We start from the raw sequence: 17,655 nt of genomic DNA, 5'->3' as shown, positions 1-17,655 counted from the left end.
GATCAGCTACACAAAATATGCACTTTTTTAAATCAGCCAAGTACTAGAATAGTACTAGTACTATTAGAATTATAGTACTAGTAGAATTTGGATTTGATAATAATATCTTTCAGTAGTTTTCCCATCTTTTATATAATTCATAAAAGTTTTTGCACTTGTAGGGCACTTAATTTCTATTATGTATTCACAGATACCATCTGGTGATCCAGCGATCATAGGATATTTTGAGTTCAATATTAGCCCACACGTTCTAATTGTTTTCTTTAACTTTCGTTGCAAAATTTGCCTCACCGAGTCTTCTAAAATCCTTCTTCTTCTCATTGCTGGTGTGTCTGGTATCTGTTCACCCATAATTGTTGATATTAATGTGCCATCTGGGGTCTTACAGCGACTTACTTCGACAGCTCTAGATGCGGTTATTCGGCCATACCGCAGTTCATACCATAGTCTGCTTTTGTATTGATTTCTAGTTTCTTTTTCAACTTTTCTGATAGTAATATCTGGTATATTAACATTTTGAATAAATATTTCAGAACATTTTTCTTTAAATTTAAACACAAGTTGATGCATTGAAACTAATGCTGTATCTGAAAGGTTTGAGTTGGGCTGATATTTTAATAATTCACAGTCCTCAATTTTTCTTTTACTTGCTTTGTGTAAATACTTTGCAAGCACACTCGAATTCGATGACAAACTAGGACAGCCCTTGAACATTTATTTTGCAGTTATGCATTTAAGACTGGTACCAACTTGTGACAGTTTCGACTTTTTCCAATAACACTCAGTGGACGTGCATGATGGCTCTTCACTCCTGCGATGAATCCACATGACAAACGCTATGGGCATGCTTGCAACCGCCATGGCAAGCTACGCAGTCATGGCACTCTAAGGAACAAATCAAGTCCTCCTCTTCGTCAATAACTAATGTCACTGTGTATAGTTTGGAGCGCACTTTATGCTCTGGACATATTTTACATTTTATGGTGCAAAGTTTTCCGTCACGTTTTAATTGCACGTAGCTAATTGCATCATCCCCGTATGATGCACGAGATGATCTGAAAAAGAAATTATGAGAAGTGTTCCTTACATGAGAATACACATACATAATCTATAAACAAAATGAATTTATACCATGGCTTTAAGCAGTCGATCTCAACTGCTTGAAGCAGTTCGTGTACGGCGGCTCTAAATGGTTCCACTCAGACTCAATGTCATTTTTCTTGCCATATATATGAGTTCGCTGAATGTGATTTAATATTAGTTTTATATCGGGTGTGAATTGAGATGGAGCAAACCTTGGGTGCAAATCAGGAACCGTTTTCAACAGTGATAAATTATCTGGAAGCCTCTTTTGAATTTGCACGGCCAGAGAACATAAAAAGTTCTTGCATCGTTCCCTGACATCCAACGGATCCTTTTCTTCAAGATCTTGTGATATGGTATGAAAGTCAAAACCAAAATACATTGATGCTGTATGCATAAGATGTTCCTGGAAATTAAATTCTATCAGTTCAGAGTCCGCCAATTTTTCCAACTGTGAAGGTACAACAAGGCACCGGTCAAGCATTTGCGCCGGTCGGGCGTTTTGAAACACGCGACCGGCCGATCGCGCTACAGTGAAACCAAAACCAAACCAGTAAACAAATTCGTCAAAACAAGACACGCTGCAGAATGAAAGGAGCCTTAATGCGGGGATCATTTTTTACCTTTATGTCCTCTATTACAATTTCTGTATTTTAATTTATATTTATTATTACTTTTCTACAGATATGTATAGATTTGAACTGGTTGATGTGGCTTTGCAGTTATCGGTGACGGTGAGGGCATACAATTTTTTTGCGAAGTCTGGCCTCACAATTTGTTCCAGTAGGGGCATGGACATTGTGGTGAATACACCTTCAAATTTTTCAGGAGATTGGTTCGTGTTACGGCACCCATGGCTCCTAATTGCACCAAAAAAGTTTTCTAGTGGATCCTGATTTAGGTGCCGCATCCACACCGAGGTTACATTGTAATCTTTTTCAAGTTTCTTAAATAAAACTTCATAGCCATCAAGTGTCCATGCCCAATTATTTAATGTAGGTACACTTTCTACCTTCCCTGATATTGGATGTACAAATCTCATTGTTTTCAAATATTTTTTTTGCCTCTGCCCACTCTTTGTGGTGCATTGATTTTGAAGTGACTGGCCCTAGAAGTGGCTTTGGGTATTTTGCATCTTTTTCCCATAACTTCCATTGCAGGAATCAAATAAATTATCAAATAGTACTAAGAGATCAGCTGTTTGGGTGCATTCTTTAGGGAGAATGCCTTTATCTGAAAAAAAAAAACAAATATTAAAGATTTGAAATATACTGCCCTTGTCAATTTAATGCTCATGAATAGAGATGGTTTAGTTAAATAGCGTTTAATCATAGGTTATAAGTAAGAGGGGATTCCCTTGCTTATAAACGATGATTAGACGTTGCTATCATACATACATATCATAATCATACAGGGGAATAACTTCTTCATTGTTGATCAGAATAACATTTTCTTTTGACTCTTCTCCGTTTTTCAAATAGATACCGCGTGATTCTTGCGCCAGTAACTTAAAGGCTAGTCTGTTGTTAGCACCTTGGTCACAAATTGTTGCAACAACAATAATGCCTTCTGTAATTCTGTTACAATTTCTCTAAACTTTTTACCAGGAATTACTCCAAAACAACGTTCAACCATTTTCTTAGCAATTCTACAATATTCAAATTTAGAATACACTCTCACGCATGCTTGGCTAACCCTTTTGGTTATAGTAACATACTACAGTCATTAAAACTACCTTTAAAATACAATGAATTTCTTAAAACCAAGATTTCGCGTAGACTCCAGCGTCATGACATTTATGCAAGCATGTAGTGATTAAATTAGCTTTCGTTTCTGCAGTTATACCTGATACTAAAAAATAGCCTACAGGAACTTTCCAATTTTCAGTCAATGACACCAACATAAATACTAACGCCTGTGACGCAACATGATCATCTCCATCACCTTCTTGAGGACCAGCACCAAAATTTACAGCACCAAGCTTCTGTTGATTGTGAAAAAGCTTTTGGCGTCTAATAGCCATCTCGTCGAATACTAGATTGCATATCAGAGGTTGCTGATTTAAGTAATTTTCTTTTTTAGAGCTTCAATCGATTCATTTGTAAATCCTGGCTCAGCATTAATTTGTTGTACCAGCGACTGAGAGTTCTTGTGTGTGGTAGAAGATTGCCGTACCTCTCACATATTTGTATGCAAAAAGTCAATGCAAATTAACGTAATAATGGAGGATATTTTAAAGACGTTTCACTATTATTTTTTACTCTTTGACATTCTTTTATAGATTTCGAGTAATTCTGCCTTTCCCAGTAAATTAGTCTCAGCTACCTCACCGAGTGGAAATACTGTTTTAATGAATTTACAAGGAGCTTTAATGAATATATTATTTTCTTAAGATTTCTATTTTGGCGTTGAACTTTCTTAAATTTTTTCATATTTTTTTTTTAGCCGACATCATGTTCCGAATTTGACGTCTCAGGATGATTTTTCTTGGGGTATCAACAACCGATTCGGACTCACTGACAGGTTCTGAAATCGGCTCAATGGCTCCATGACACAAATTGTCTTGCTAAAACAAACAACACAGTGTTAGTGACGGCTAAATGAAATGCTGTCACCATTCTCGAAATTAATACAAACGGAGCATCAAATATTTAAAATTATATGGATACTCACATCATCATAGGGCACAGCAGACTTCTTTAGAAAATGCCTTCCCCCTTTCGTAACATACTTATCATCCTCATGAAAATGGAACGAATATATGTAACTATCATCGGATGGTAGCCAGGTCTCTTCACAGCGATTGTTTTGAACAAATCGGATCCATTTTTATGACTTGGACGTGAAAATCTGGATAAGAATTTAAAAGAATTAATTACATCCAAAACTAATTTAACATTACTCAAAAACTGTCTGGTTAATTATGATATATACTTGACCTAAATTTATTAAATCTTTTTCTACCTAAATATATTATTATATAATATTAGTTTTATTAAGACTCGTTTCGATGTAGTTACATCCACTGTGGTTGCGCATGATTAAAAAAAATTATAAATGAAAAGTTCGTGCTAAGTCCCGTTAAGACTAATAATTATCTGTTTAAAGTGCGATAGTTCATAGGCAAAAATTGGTATCACAATAAATTCTTACATTTAAATTCAATTTCATATTATTTTATTTCACAATATTTGTTTCAATTGTCTTGACATTGTTTCCCACTATTTCGTATTATATTTTGTTCTTACCTTGAATTATCCTTGGAAAGCATTTCACACACTGTATCGCATGATCATCCGCTACGGGTTGGCTTTAACATGTTCGCCCCACACCACACTAATACTTATGATTCACACAATAAACATATCCACTCACAACCTCACAACACAATACACTTATTACATCACTCGATACAATTTCCGCCAATATAATTGCATAACAAAATATCTCTCGTGCAATTGAATTAGCCGGTTAACCTAGCTAGATCTTTGACACATTTCTGACATTTCACTTGCCGCGCTCGGTCTATGATCTGAGACGCTCACTGGTCAACTTTTTATTATTCACAAGTTTTTGTCTATGTCTTTTGTCTTGATATTCTCGTATTGTTTTGTTTTGTCTATGGTTTGTTTTATATTCATTGTTACTATTTATTTATTTACTAGATTCGTGCCGAAACGGCGTCTAGATTGTATAGTCCCGAGGCAAGGTCTTGTGGTGGGCCAGCGCTGTTGTTTCGTGCCTGCGTGTGCGAGATACAGCATTTATGCTGAGCGCTGCCTCTTTTCACGCATAAGAGACGCAGCTGCGAAATGTCAAAGGCACTGCTAACTTTAAATTGGTTTTGTCGCAGCCCAAAGTACTGAGACTCCTCTAAATTGTGTTTATTTATGAGAAAGGGATATTTTAAATCGCATGAGAACAGTATCTAAACAATAGAACGCTTTACACAAAAATACCGAAGCTCTTAACATTGCCTTTAACCATCATTGTAGACCATTTAGAGCAGGTGAAAATTTTATCAAAGACGCATAGTTCTTAAAAAATGTTTTGATGTAAAAGAAAGGTCCATTAATCATAAATTAAAACTGCATTATCAGTTTTCTGAAAATCACGTCAAAAACTTTTCAAAACGCCGACGAACTTTCTACCAGAAATTAGTCCCAAGCAAGGTTTAACCAGTTTCTTAGCATTTCTCAAAAATTCAAATTTAGAATACACTCTCGCGAATGCCTGGATAACTCTTTTGATGCTAGTAACATCCTACAGTTATTAAAACCCTTTCAAATAATGCAAAGTCCTTAAAACCAAGATTTCGCATAGGTGCCCGCTTTTTTTGCAAAAGAGTTTATTTGTCACCATAATGAGCGCACTCAGTATAGTTTTCATTGCACTTAAGTGACAAAAAGTCACGTTGACGAAAAGTTGCAATCAGCGGCTAGCCTAAGGCGATGCGGCCACTGCGGTTGTTAGGGAGGACATTTCTTTCATCATACCTTGTGTTCGATGTTCGGTATAGAGATAAGCGTCCCTGGGCAGACGAACAAAAAACATTTTCATCTACAAAGATCATATTATCAAAATTGAAACTAAATAATTTCGTGCGAATTGTAAACGCTGCGCTTTAAGCCTCAGTGTTAATGTAGGCTTTTTAGCAGGAATACGGTGGCGTATCCCATGTTCTTGCAGGCGAAACGTCTTATTGTGCTCTATGATGTACCAAATTCAACAGACATACTCCTGGAGTTTATAAAACGATTGCTAATAGCTCGATGCACTATATTTCTGTCTTGATTTGTACTCGTTTGACGAGGACGACCAAATGAAACATGGTTTTTCAAAGCACCATCACTTTGCCATCTCTCTAGCCAACGGTATACGGTGTTTCTCTAAATAAAAGAAAAGAGTCAGAATATATCAGCTTCCAGGGACAAGTGAGATTCGTGTGTTTGACAAAATGTTTTATTACTTCCGGAAAAATCTGACAATTCATCCACCCTGTAGGTGTTGCTAGTCCAAGGGTGCCAGTTGGTGTATTTTTAATCATGAAATCTTTGAAATTTTTTCGAGGGAAAATACCATTACAGGTGGTAATGCTATGCCACTGGCACTAATAATGCAACAGGTCGTGACTAAAGTGCCTCGTTCGCCACTAGTGACTTTGCCTATATTTTTACGGCCTTTTGGTGCTATGACCTTTTGAGGTTTTTGGCCCGTCGTCGTTGAAGTGTCGTCTAAATCAATCTAATCAATCTAAATATATAAAACTCAAAGGTGACTGACTGACTGACATAGTGATCTATCAACGCACAGCTGAAACCACTGGACCGATCGGGCTGAAATTTGGCATGCAGGTAGATGTTATGACGTAGGCATCCGCTAAGAAAGGATTTTGATCAATTCTGCCCCCAAGGGGATAAAATAGGGGATGAAAGTTTGTATGAAACTTGCCCACGCAGACGAAGTTGCGGGCAACAGCTAGTTTAATATACGTGTGATGGTGAAATATGAGACAGAAAAACAGAAAACTTCTTTTTTGGTTTCTTTTATTTTATCTTGTATGGTTCGGTGGAGCAAACCGATTCATACCCAAAGTTCTCAGTCTATATAAGTTACTAAAAAGAATAGAAGTGTTTTAAGAACATAGCCGCAGTCTGTGATTCTTCTTCGTTAGTAGTTGGTTCTGGTATACGAATTACGGGGTGTTCATGAGATAGCGGCTGCATAGGTTGAGATGGCACATATGAGTGATGTGGCAGTACCATGCACCACTGTCTTGCCTATGACTTCTGAGTGTGACTGATGTGGTGCAGGTGATTGGTATGTCAAAGTTGAGTGGTGAGCATTTGGTGATGGTGACTGATGTGGTGCGGGTGATTGATATGTCAAAGTTGAGTGGTGAACATTTGGTGAAGTGACGGTTTTGGTACATCATCGGGAGACGCGCCAGAACGTTGTGCTTGTTCAATCCTTTTTCTTTCTTTGTTGAAGTTGGTTCGTAAGGCATTAATTTTTTTCTTCAATAAATCTTCGGTGTATGCAGGTTTATACACTCGAAGTGCTTTCACTATGGTTGATAAAGCAAGCGACCTTTTGTTTTTATCCGCATACTCCTTACTTTTAATTTTCCACAATGCGGGATAATCTCTATAGAGAGATATTAATAAAAAAACAAAATCACGCTCGGTAATTTGGTCGGCGCTTGCCGCCAAAGCAACGCCTCGGTTCGGTTCGTCGTCCGCCATCTTCGATGTTCCGGCCGCAAATGAATAAAACTTGTCAAGTCGCGTCAAGTCGCATCAAGCGCAAGGTAGTTCAAGTGCCGTCAATCAAAATTTTTGTCAAGTATGGTCCAGCACGTAGATACTTGACGGGACTTGTCAAGTCAACTCTGTAAACGATCAATATTCACTTCAATCACGTAGACTTGTCCAGTGCACTTGATCGTGTCGCGGACCCATTAGACTTTCAATACCCCTTCAAAGGGAGACAAAAGAGAATACCAATACAATAATAATCATCATCATTAATTTAAGAGCCCAGCTCTTGTCGGTGCAGTACAATAATAATAAAGATAAAAAATATAATATAAACTATATACTATATACATGTTTCATGTAGCCACCGCTGACAGCGAACCCATTGAATCCAATCAACGTTTGGACCTTTTTTGTCATAGTAAGAACGACTGCACTTCCCACATACATTTTCGAGATCATCATCGCTGTCATCATCATCATCTAATTCTATAACAAGTGTTTCTTCTGAGTCATCGCTACTAGTGATGGAAGGGGATCTTTTCCTCTTAAAACTTTTGCTTTTACCCTTGGATATAGCTCTTATCTTATTCTCTTTTTTCACTGTTTAGTATTTTTTTGGTTTACAACCCTTTTCTTTCTTTACTTTAACTTTCTTCTGTTTTATCTTATCTTTTAGTTGGTTTTTATATGGACTTGATGTAATTTCAATAGCTTGTTGTCATCATCATGCCTTGTGCATTCGCTGATTCGCTGCGTGCATAGACAGTAGTGATTGGTCTCCCTTCCTTCCTTAAGATAAGCCACCATGGTATGGAGAGACACTTGTCCACGGCTACCCCCAAAATGTAGACTCTGCACCTTTTTAGCAAAATAACTATAATTTTCGGAAAAGTCCATGTAAAGAATTGTTTCGTCATGATTAAGCGATTGTTTCAACAGAGTAAAAGCTTGGTATTGATGGAGAATGTTTACAGTATGATTGAGGAATTTCGGCAGGAGATGCTCATGTTTCAACATCAGGTTAAACAAGTCTTGTAAATTTTTTTGACTATATTTATTTCTTGGAGCCCACTTTCTTTTTATCTCTGCACCATTCATGGTATTCAATTACTTCCTGATTATTAAATTCTTTGTAGGTAAGGTATGACTTTCTTTTTACAAGTTTCACATTCTCTGCCAACGCACTTCGTATTGTAGCTGTCGCAACAAAAACGTGCAGCATATCCTGATAATTCTTTATATCCACAATTTTATTTTTCTTTAAAGCGAAAATCATGAAATCTAAATTTGTATGTGTCGTACACGTTTTTCTGTCATCTCGTGGAAAATAGACCCAAAACGGGCGTAGTCTTGTAAACGTTACATAACTAATTTCGAGAATTTTTATGTAAATTTTTTACCGAATCAAGCAGATACCGTTTTTGTTTCACAATTCCGTATCTTTTTACATATTGTTTCTTTCCTGCCCCAATGCGACTATTAATGTCATCTTCATAAAATTGTCTTATTAAATCTTGAACGCTGTCACTGCCTTGCTTAATCTTCTGCTAAAATCTGTCTTTTAGAATCATTTTACGAAGCCCTATTCTAGGTTTATCATCGGGCTTTAAAATAACTTGTTCGGTTATTATTTCTTTAGCAGCATCATGGAAACTCGATGTATCAATAGGCCTACCCAAGTCAGAAGGTAATGCAATCTTTTCTTCAAAACCAAAACCGTATACTATAAAGAAAAACCATTTAATAATCTTAAAAAAAAATGTATGGTTCCAATTCATTCTCTTGAAGTTTACAAATAACTTTTAAAATATAATGTACGATATGAAAGTACTTTTTATTTTAATAGTTACGCTATACAGTCATCGATTCTCTATTTCTAACACGACATGATCCAAAAATGTTGCGGGTTGCGCGAACTGTTCCTCATGTCTAGCTCACCCTAAGTAATATAAAACGCTCATGACGTGGGCGCAACAGCCCAATGTTCTCCTCCCATGAATACAGGAGAAGCTTATTACTTGCCATATTACTTGTTTGTTGTTTCATATAACACTTTAATTAAACTATAAGGCCCAGCTGCTCATGTTACCCCTGTAAAAAAAATCAAATAGCAATTTTACACATATAGCCATTGATTTCGATGATGCCTCCTATGCAGTATTTCATTACTTATTATACCTACAATTTGAGTTACTTTTCTTTTGCGACGGGCTTGGGTTTTTTTGAGCATTGTCCTTTATAAAGATCAAGAGCTCATTTTTCATCTTTCAATGAAGCTCTGGTTTTCCTCTTCTCGCCACTTCACATTCATGACCGAAGACTGTTTCAGTAAACGCTGAAGTGGCGGGAACAGAGAGTAATTTTTTTTTCAAATAATCAAATTCTCCAGGACACTTATTAAAAATAAATTGTCATTTTTCTGAGCTCTGGTAATGGAGGTTCTTGGACCTTATGCTCTTGAATGTGTAGTTAATGATTTAAAAGATTTAATGAAAGAGTTAATGGTTTAATGGAAAATTTAAAATCATAATTACTGCTAAGACAAAAAGACAAGTAGGTACTTATTTTGGCTATACCTGATTTATTTAATCTGATAAACAAGAATTTTCATTGTGTAGAGACAAATGTTTAATTTATTTACAAAAATGGAGATTCAGATTTTATGCAAAAATCTGAGTTATTTAACAACTCAGCTTGGAGTTCTTTTAAAATTATAACTTCTGAATATAAACTGTCATGTGTATTTTTATAGTCTTTGTAAATTAAGTTTTCCTTCAACAATTTTTTCTAAACGATTACATTCAACATTAGTTTTTAAAGATATTGTATTTAGTGAATATAGCCAGTTATCACAACTAAAATCAAACCATTTTTGTAAATAAATTAAACATTTGTCTATACACAATGAAAATTCTTGTTTATCAGATTAAATAAATCAGGTATAGCCAAAATAAGTACCTACTTGTCTTTTTGTCTTAGCAGTAATTATGATTTTAAATTTTCCATTAAACCATTAACTCTTTCATTAAATCTTTTAAATCATTAACTACACATTCAAGAGCATAAGGTCCAAGAACCTCCATTACCAGAGCTTCTATTTTAGTCCTAGCTAATTTGATGTTAGTAGCAGTTTTGGAGTCAACATGATATTATTTTATCAAGTTTAACGGAGCAATCCATGCTATTATATGATAAATTATGTTTAACTGTATGAAATGATAAAGCTAATTCAGCAGCTGTAACATTGTCATTTTCAGATACTGGTCTTGATTTGTAGTATTGCAGAAATAAAAAAATGTTGCTTATAACTTTTTGATATTAAATATTGTGTAAATTAGTTTAATAACAGGTAATACCTTCACCAGCCACCTATATGCTACTTTTGCATGCATCATTCTTTGAAAAGGCTCAAATTTTATGGCGTTTTATGTGTTGGCTTTTGTTGCCATCAAAGAAGAAATAGTTTCAGTGCTCAGTCTATTCCGGTTTACGCATTTTATTAATTTAAGCTGGCTGAAAATTCTTTCCACGCTAGCATTGGAAAAAGGCTAAACAAGCAAGAGCACTACAATCTTTTTTTTTGGGAACATTTTAGTACCGGCTATATTCTTTAGCTTTAAAATTTGTCCAGAGAAGCATGTTTTTTTTTCATTCTTTTTGAAGCTCCATTTCATTTACATCCTATTAAACACTTGGGAATCTCTTCAAAACAATTGACAAATCCTTTACTTCCAATTTTTGAGCAACGCTTGGTTCAATCACATTTAAAATACCGTATAACGGGTCAGAAAAATGGAAACGTTGGACTATCTGTTTTATTTCCAATATAAAAATTGAGACAAGTTCTCTTGAAATCCGTTATTGCCGTTTTTGGTTCTGGTATTTCTTTTGAAAGTTCATCAATGGACGACTGTGCAGCTATACCTAAATATACACTCTTTTGCAAAAAAAACGGGCACCTATGCGAAATCTTAGTTTTAAGGACTTTACGTGTATTTCAAAGGGTTTTAATGATTGTAGTATGTTTCTAGCATCAAAAGGGTTTATCGAGCATGCGTGAGAGTGTATTCTAAATTTGAATTTTGTACAATTGCTAAGAAATTGGTTAAACCTTGTTTTGGACTAATTGCTAGCAGAAAGTTCGTCGGTGTTTTGAAAAGTTTTCGAAGTGATTTTCAGGAAAATGATAATGCAGTTTTAATTAATGATTAATGTACTTTTTTGTTAGATCAAAACATTTTTGAAAAACTATGCGTATTTGATAAAATTTTCACCTGCTCTAAATGGGCTGTACTGATGATTAATGGCAGTGTTAAGAGTTTCGGTATTTTAGTGTAAAGAATTCTATTGTTTAGATATTGTACCCACGTGTTTTAAAATATCGCTTTTTCATAAATAAACGCTATTTAGAAGAGTATCAGTACCTATGGCTGCGACAAAACCAATTTAAAGTAAGCAGTGCCGACCACAACCCGTCTCCTATCGGACTTTGACATTTAAGAAATACCAAATTTTGTGATAAATGTTAAAATTAACCATATAAGAAATAATGAGGAGGGTTAAAGTTATTTAAAAAGTCAAATTATTGCCGCGTTGAAGTTCTCGATAACTCCATAGGTATCGGGTTACTAAACGGCGATTTAGCTGAAAGGGAGTCAAGAATTCAAAATTATTGGCCAACCGTATGTTTCTTAAGAAATGAGCAGATAGCCAATTATTGTTATGATTTAAGCAGGAAAGTGCTGTAGATGCCAGAAAATCTCATTGTAGGCAAGTTTATTTAACAAAATGTCCGGGGGATGAAAACACGCTATTTGAACGCGCAGACTCATAGATCTTCAGAGGTCTACGGAGTTTCCCAAGAGACGAGGTTGTTTAAAAATCATTGATTACGAGACCTAAAGACCTCGTGCTTACAGTCTATGCGCTATTTTCTGTATTTTGTAGAATTTCAAGACTTTTAAAATGTCAAAATCTGATAGGCGACGAGTTGTGATCGGTACTGCTTACTTTGAATTGGTTTTGTCGCAGCTCAAAGTACTGATACTCTTCTAAATAGCGTTTAATTGTGAAAAAACGATATTTTAAAACACCTGGGTACACTATCTAAACAATAAAATGCTTTACACTAAAATACCAAAACTCTTAACATTGCCATCAATCATCAGTACAGCCCATTTAGAGCAGGTGAAAATTTTACCAAATACGCATAGTTTTTCAAAAATGTTTTGATCTAACAAAAAAGTACATTAATCATTAATTAAAACTGCATTAACATTTTCCTGAAAATCACTTCGAAAACTTTTCAAAACACCGACGAACTTTCTGCTAGCAATTAGTCCAAAACAAGGTTTAACCAATTTCTTAGCAATTGTACAAAATTCAAATTTAGAATACACTCTCACGCATGCTCGACAAACCCTTTTGATGCTAAAAACATACTACAATCATTAAAACCCTTTGAAATACACGTAAAGTCCTTAAAACTAAGATTTCGCATAGGTGCCCGTTTTTTTTGCAAAAGAGTTTATTTTTTCAAGGGGCACAAAAAATTTTGGGTTGGCGTATTCTATTTTATATGCATCGGTTGTTTTGCATTCAGATCATGTAATTGCTTGCTATGGTTTTTATAAGTTTATGTGTCTCGGGTTTTAGTCGGTGGAGCAATGATTTTTCTGTTTGAAACAATCTGTTAAAGTCATTAAATTATTCCAATGTGAATGACATAAACTCTAAGTAAATTTTTGTTAATTTATTGTCGAGTACCCTAGTTATATCTTCCGTGATTTTGCTAGGGTCTTCTAAAAATTCAAGTCTAAAATATTCTCTGTTTACACAAGCCTCTATTGATAACCATCCTGTGACCGATGGGCTCAATATTTTATGGACGTCCACATTGAAAAATAACTGCAACTCTTTTAGTTTTTCTTGTCGGAGTGTGCTGCGGTTAAAGTGCTCACCGACATTTCTAAGAAAGTCTTCAACGAATCTTGGCAGCTTGAGACATGTCTTGGAAGCCACGAGATGTATCATGTGGCAGCTGCACTTCACACATGCAATGTGTGGTACGCGTTTCTTCAAATGGCTTAACACTGAATTGTGTTCTCCCACCATACTGTTTGTGGTATCAGACGCAAAGCCTACAAAGATTTTTATTGGGATTTTTTTCTAAAGGTCTTCGAAAGATGAAAGTGCTTGATAATTGACAACATAATCAGAATTTAGTTTAAGCTCGAGGGCGGCAATGTCGTCCAACACACTTTCGAAATCTGTACGCAAAGAATCTCCTGTTTCAAGGTCACACAGGATGGATTCTCTAGTGAACTCTTGCGAATCAATGTTTTTAATTTTGTCGGCAATAGTTTGCATGCGAGCGAATATTCTATCACCTTTCTACCAGTGCCATTTTAGCGGCCTACTAAAAACTAAATGAAATACGTATTGAAAAGCGACTGGAAAGAGGATATCTATCAACTAAGTAAGTAGGTACCTAGGCACCGGAGTACGTGTGAACGTGAACTATATTTGCGGGGTTAGCGAAATTCAACGAAATAAGTACGGGAAATATACGATTTCTTGTACGAGGAGCACTGCCACAAATAAAGTTCAACACAAATCACACCAGTTTTCCACTCAATATCGATTTTTGTATCGGAGAGAGACGTGAGCTCTCGCGCGCGTTGTCAGCCATTGATTTGTTTGTTATGTTGCACACACGACTCAAGGGCGCTAGTGTCGCTGCGGGTTGTTCGAAAGAGATACCGCGGCCCTGGTACATAAAAGGCCTATGACGGAACACGACGGTTTTTAGTCAGTAAGAGTCTGTCACTCCCTCACCGCTGCTAACCCACAGCGGGAGGGGTCATTTGATGATTTTTGACGTCGGAAAAAAAAAAAGAAAAAGGGCGCTAGTGTCGCCTCTCGCTAAAACGAATGCGTTGAGGTATGGGCGGGAAAGGAAGGGAATAGGATTGCAAACACCAGTGATATTACCAATATAACATATTATTGATATGAAAATTACCCCGCAACCAGCTATAATAAAATTAAAGTTTTAGATTCATATTTCTATAACTTCGTACAAATTGAGTTTTTTTTTGGCACCTGGCCACCCCGTAAATGGCATGGCAATGGCAGTGATTGAGTGACGGGGAGCGGCGAAGAAAAAAAAATTAAATCTTACTTACATTAATTTTTTCAGAACTCCACTCCTATAGTGGAGTTGTTTTACTACAATTAGTGGGGACGATTAACAAAAAAAACTCTAGCTAGGGCTACGGCACCAGCCAGCTGTTTCTCAAGCCACTACAATTCTCCTTATTTATTTTTCTAGAAACAAAACAATGCTTTTTGTAACATAACAATAAGAAAGCTTTTTAAAGTATTAAGTGCAACGCAGTGGGTGGACGGAACACTATGATCTGCTTATTACTTGTAATGAAATAACAAAAACTAAGGCGGCCACCCCTATCCACAATAAGAATTAGGATTTGTTGGAATTGTTAATGGTGTACTTTAATTAGAAACAAACAACACCACTACCGAATTAACATTTATTTTTAAAATCATATTTTTCACATGAGTGACATTTTTTTAATAGGTCTGGGTTTTGGTTCAGATTGTCCAAAAAGTTTTCACAGCTGCCTATATTGAATTTTATAATTAGCATTGCACGTAATTCTACGCAAGTGCATCACCCCAGACACATCATGCTCCCGTATGCCCTTGGCAGCGATCTTTGTCGGTGAATGTCTTGCCTTCGTCAAAATGTGTTAAGAAGACAACCAACTCTGCCTTCTTACAATCTTCCGGATACTTCCGTGCGTAGCCTTTAATCTTATAAATGGCATATTTGTCCTTAGGCTCCTCGACTTTCATGTTGGAGCATGCCGCCACCACTGAAAGTTCAGAGTCTGAATCTGTGGACTCAGGCCGATTCACATCTGGAGGGACATCTATCAAATTATTCTTCCGCCGCCTCTTCTTCCCCATACTTACACTTAATATTCTAAAACTATTTATTTACACTGTATACATATACACAATTATTTACAGATATAGTAAAAAAAAAAAACCTAAAATTTTAATTTGTTTCAAAATTAAAAAGCGCGCCTTTCCACTTCAATGGTTTTCCCGCCTTTTTCATAAATGACGCAAGTAAACATTTGTCATCTTTTCTTTAAATTTTTTGTTTTGGCACCTTGCATTTTAATCTTATTTTATTTGGTTTTTTAGACAAGTCTTAAACTGACGTTAAAAAGTTTTTGTGGTAGGACGGTAATAGTTTATTTTGTATTTTTGTTTTCAGTTTATTTCCCAGAAATTGAGGATGAAGTTTTGAGACTTCAGCATATGATATGCAGGAATTGGCCATAGACTCCTTTATGTTTTTCTGCCTCTCATACTCTTAAACATTTCTTACTAGTGGCCTCATGGAAGACTTTGCAGAGACAACAATGCAGATTGTCCTCAGGGATGGTGCACCCATTCCCTGAGTGACCTAGACCACATTTGTAACATCTAGGAGTAGACCTTCACTGAATTTTAACATGCCCATATCTACAATGATTATAGCATTGGATTGTAGAGTGGTAAATAAATGTATAGATCAACAGTTAGTGAAGTATAGCACATATAAACCCGCTTTGGTAAAACTTGACCTTCAAAAGTAAATATAACTGTTTCAGTATTTTTAAATTCAGGTTTGCCATCTACAACAGACTTGCGTTTAATTCTCCTCAATTTTAAAATCTTTCCACAACCAATTGGGACTGAAATATTTTAGAGGACATCATCATCGGACCACTCCATGGGAACGCCTCTAACGACGCCCATGCGGGTCACCGAGAAAGTTGGAATGAAAGCTTTGAAATGTTCTTTTTCTAATAAGCTATTGGTAATAAAAGAGTTGGCGTCTAGGTATGTAGTAAAAGATACGACCAGACGATTGCGACCAATTTTTTTTAAACTACCGTTAATTATGCCTTTAAAAGAATTCCTCCTTAAAAACCTGCCAAACGAAATTGGGTTTAAATAGGTATTATCGTTAGAAGCAGTTTGCTCTCTTTGTACTCATAACAATTAAGTAACATAGCCAAAAAGAGCTCCCTCTCTCCTAACTCACTTATTTTGCTGTGCCCGACAGGGTCCATGTGAACTGTATTGTCCTGCTTCTTGGATTAGTTTACGGCTCACCAACATTACAACACGCATACACCGCCGCACCGCTCAACTGCCGGAATGCGACTGACAGTGACACGTGAGTGTGACATAGAGCTGACATAGAGTCTATGTCATCAAAATTTGTTCCCATTGTAACGACATTATTGTCCTACCAACGTACCATAGTTATCTCATTCTTTGTATCAAAACTATAATCATATTCCGCCCTAGGCTTATTCTTCATATTTTTTACTGTGATCAGGGGACATTTTCTTCGTCCGATTTTCTCGAACGGTTCCAGTACCTCTAAAACCTAGTCTACCCAAATCGAGCAAAAATTGATGATTGGTAAAAAAAATATCGAAATATACGATAGGCTCTTTAGGAACTACAGGCAGTTTAGCCAATAAAGATTTCACGACTCTCGCACCTCGCACGACTATCATCAGAAGGTTCTGTGGATTTTCCACAACAAACATCACCATCTGAACTTGTCGCAGCCCAATTGCGCAAACTCCATAGGTGCTCTGATTTGTAGACCACTTAAGGCGGTAAACATTTTCCGTCCGCTGTACCGGCAAACATAATTAAGGCGGAACTTTTGCTGGAGTTAAGTACAACTTCAGGATGCTTTGTTCCATTTTTGAAAATTGCTTTGCTGCAGTCGAGGTCATCGCTCAGATTGGTTTTATCGTAGTTCAGCAAATATGACGTTGATACATTATGAAGTGAACTTTCCAGATTTTTTAAATATTCATTTAATTCAGCTACCGTTTTAGGCGAGCGACGTTCTCTAATTAGCGGCATTCAAGAGGTTTATCAAGTCTAGAGACAAATGGGATGAAAGATTATCTCCGATGAGTATTTTTTTTCCATCTTTGTTATTGAAATATGGCAACGCCACAGTACGGACCCAGTCCTCGAACGTGATACTGTCGAACCACCCAGAAGTAGTACAGTTATACGTGCAACCTTTCGGCCCATTTTGGACCCAAGATTTCGTATAAATTTTTAGCTTTGTAGACGACATAACAAGGTAGTAAAGTTCCATCAGCTGCCCTCATAATTGATGCAGACGCTTTACTATGATTTAAGACTTTCTCCGGGTATTTTGCGCCTCAAAAACAAAACTTTTCTTCTTCTGGGATCG

General features: G+C 36.3%; 1 long non-coding RNA gene and 1 pseudogene across 1 annotated transcript; both read right to left on the bottom strand.

The window, feature by feature from the left end:
- Positions 1-4: 4 nt before the first annotated feature.
- Positions 5-1,743, bottom strand: LOC135118703 (uncharacterized; annotated as a pseudogene).
- A 1,685-nt stretch (positions 1,744-3,428) lies between these two features.
- LOC135118764 (uncharacterized) lies at positions 3,429-4,760 on the bottom strand. Its single transcript, XR_010277775.1, has 3 exons — positions 4,332-4,760; positions 3,757-3,933; positions 3,429-3,649 (listed from the first exon to the last, which is right to left on the bottom strand). It is a non-coding gene; the product is annotated as an uncharacterized LOC135118764 (long non-coding RNA).
- Between the last annotated feature and the right edge of the window lie 12,895 nt (positions 4,761-17,655).

Source organism: Helicoverpa armigera, chromosome 25 (genome assembly GCF_030705265.1).
Source record: "Helicoverpa armigera isolate CAAS_96S chromosome 25, ASM3070526v1, whole genome shotgun sequence".
NCBI lineage: Eukaryota > Metazoa > Arthropoda > Insecta > Lepidoptera > Noctuidae > Helicoverpa > Helicoverpa armigera.
Note: the sequence above shows the minus strand (reverse complement) of the source record. Positions and strands in the feature narration are given on the sequence as shown.